We start from the raw sequence: 2,567 nt of genomic DNA on the forward strand, positions 1-2,567 counted from the left end.
TTTCAGCCTAGCCTGTCGGGGTCACAGAGAAGATAAAAGTCGAAGCAACTCGTGAAGGAAAAGCGCTGAAAAATCAAGTATATTTCTATGTCATATAGAACACAGTATAAACATTTGCACTTACTAGATGAGTGTCTTTACATCTTGTCAATACATTGAGCTTATGCAAATACACACATTGTTAAAGGAGGGAAAATGTTAGAATCCTGAGTAGAGTCTAGACTTTAATTTTTGATCTGTCACTCAATGGTCCGTTTTGAGTCCTGAGGTAAATGCACTAAAGTTAAAGCCATACCTCTATGCTTTCTCCCTAACTCATCTGCTTTGGTCCTGCACAGCTACACTGTTCCTGGGGAGGGAAGCTGAAGGACTGGACAATGCCTATTACCTGGCTGAAGACACAGCCTGCTACATGCCCTCATCTGGCCAGTTGACTAGCTGGAGGTTTGCTGGAAAGGTAGCATTGGCTTGTAAGAGCCAATGACTACATTCTAAAGTATTTTACTGGCCCACTGTGATCCAACTAAGTATTGTGAAATGAACCATGGTGGAGAAATTCTGTCATAGAAGTCAACAAATGCTACAAATAAGGAGTCCCCTTTCTTTCTACTTTCTTTCCTTTCATTGTTGTTGCTATGCGTTTACAGGCCCATTGCCAAATTAGAAGGTTCTCGAACTCCCTGAATCTCATTATTTCTTCTGTAATATTTTGGTATATGTACACCTGTGCTTGGATCACACTTACCTCCTGTTAACTTTTTTGTCCTCTCTTTGCTCTTCTGTTTTCCATTTCTTTCCTCAAATAGCTCTGCTTCTGTTTCCATACCATTTCTTTGTGAGAAAGTACACAACACCAGTCTTTCTGAGTCTTGCTTATGCCCTTTAACATAGTGATATCCAATTCCATCCCCTGGTCTGTGAATACCACAATCTCCTTTTTCTTTCTCCCTTTTTATTACATACATGCCATTCATCTGATATGGACTGCAAGCTGGTTCTCTTAGCTATTATGAATAGCACAGGGGAAAGCATGACCCTGTGAGTGCCTCCATTCTAGGTTCACAGAACCCTTTGCATTTATCCCCAGGAATGATAGAGATGCATCATACAGAATCTAGTTTTAATATCTTGAGAAAACTTCCTATCGACTTCCAAAATGGCTGGGGGATTTTCCATCCCATCAACAGTGTGTGAAACAGTGTGTAGTTCTTCTACATTGTTACTAGCTTATTTTTTGGTCATTTGTTTTCTAGATGGTAGCCATTGTGAGTGGGGTTGGATGAAATCTCAATATCATTTTCATCTGAACTTCCCTGATTGCTGAAATGTAACATGCTTCATGATCTTTCTAAGTAGTTTAAGCTAGTCTTGAATTTACAATCTTCTAGCCTCAGCCTTCCAAGGGCTACAATGCCACACCTGAGACCCTATACCTGGCCAAGACTATTCTAATGTAGTAGAAAATCCAGGCCCAGAAAAGCAAGGTGCTCTGCACAAATTTCTCCAAAGCCTAGGCCAGAATTGATGTGGGTCTTCTGGGCTAAGACTTCTTAGAAAAGGTCATTAAGTGCTTCTGACCTTTTCTAATTCTGTTCAACTCAGGTGGAGAGGTGAGGGCAGTAAAATAGAAAAGGCAGGAGTCAAGAATGAGATGAGCAGATGGCTGGACCACTTTCCAAAGAGCAATGTCTCTACCTTTTCTTGCCTCATCACCTGCTTCTAGTTTGAGCTGGAACTCCTTTGATCCTTTGCTTAAAAGGGCCTGTTCTCGTCTACGGCCATACCACTCTGAACGCGCCCGATCTCGTCTGATCTTGGAAGCTAAGCAGGGTCAGGCCTGGTTAGTACTTGGATGGGAAACCGCCTGGGAATACCAGGTGCTGTAGGCTTAAAAAGAAAAGAAAAAAAGGGGGCCTGCTCTCAAACAGGGTGATCGAAACACTCAAGAGTCCCCTTTCACTCCACTGAATGGAGAGCTGCAGCTTTCCCAGAGCTATAGCAATTCATGGCATAATTAAAAGCAAATCACATCACTTATTGAAACCATGGCTTTGTTTGCAATGAAACAGAGCTTTTAACACCACCCTCTCAAGGATGTTGAGGAGAACAAACATCAAGCAAGACAAACAAAAGAAGATTGTTATTGTTTTTGTTTTTGTCAATATTATGATTATGGATCAGGGTACTTCTGTCAGAGATGTTTGGAAATTCAAACAAATGTAATTGGAATTAGGCCACCTAGCATGGCGGCTAAGCAGTCATGTATTTGTTGAGTCTTATAATTGTCAGCAGGCTCAGAAAAACATCAAAACATCCATGCTGCACAGGAGAAAATTAGCCCTCTCTTCGGTCTGCAACAATGCAAGAGGGATATCAGACCCAGGCTTTGAGAACTTGCCTATACCACGCAAGATGTCCTTAAGGCATATACTAAATCATAAGTCTATTTATAAGCTTATCCATCTCATATGCTTAGTTGGAAGCTTTTGGGAGTTAATTTTTAACCTGTAGCCCCTGAATCCTTGATCCATTTATCTTCCCCAACACAATGTGGATTTGTGGGTTTA

General features: G+C 41.3%; 1 non-coding gene across 1 annotated transcript; it reads left to right on the plus strand.

Moving 5' to 3' along the window:
* Nucleotides 1–1,770: 1,770 nt before the first annotated feature.
* On the plus strand, nt 1,771–1,889 carry LOC116097364. The gene has a single exon (XR_004121385.1). It is a non-coding gene; the product is annotated as a 5S ribosomal RNA (ribosomal RNA).
* Nucleotides 1,890–2,567: the final 678 nt, after the last annotated feature.

The sequence above is a fragment of the Mastomys coucha genome, unplaced genomic scaffold (assembly GCF_008632895.1).
Source record: "Mastomys coucha isolate ucsf_1 unplaced genomic scaffold, UCSF_Mcou_1 pScaffold18, whole genome shotgun sequence".
Taxonomy (NCBI): Eukaryota; Metazoa; Chordata; class Mammalia; order Rodentia; family Muridae; genus Mastomys; species Mastomys coucha.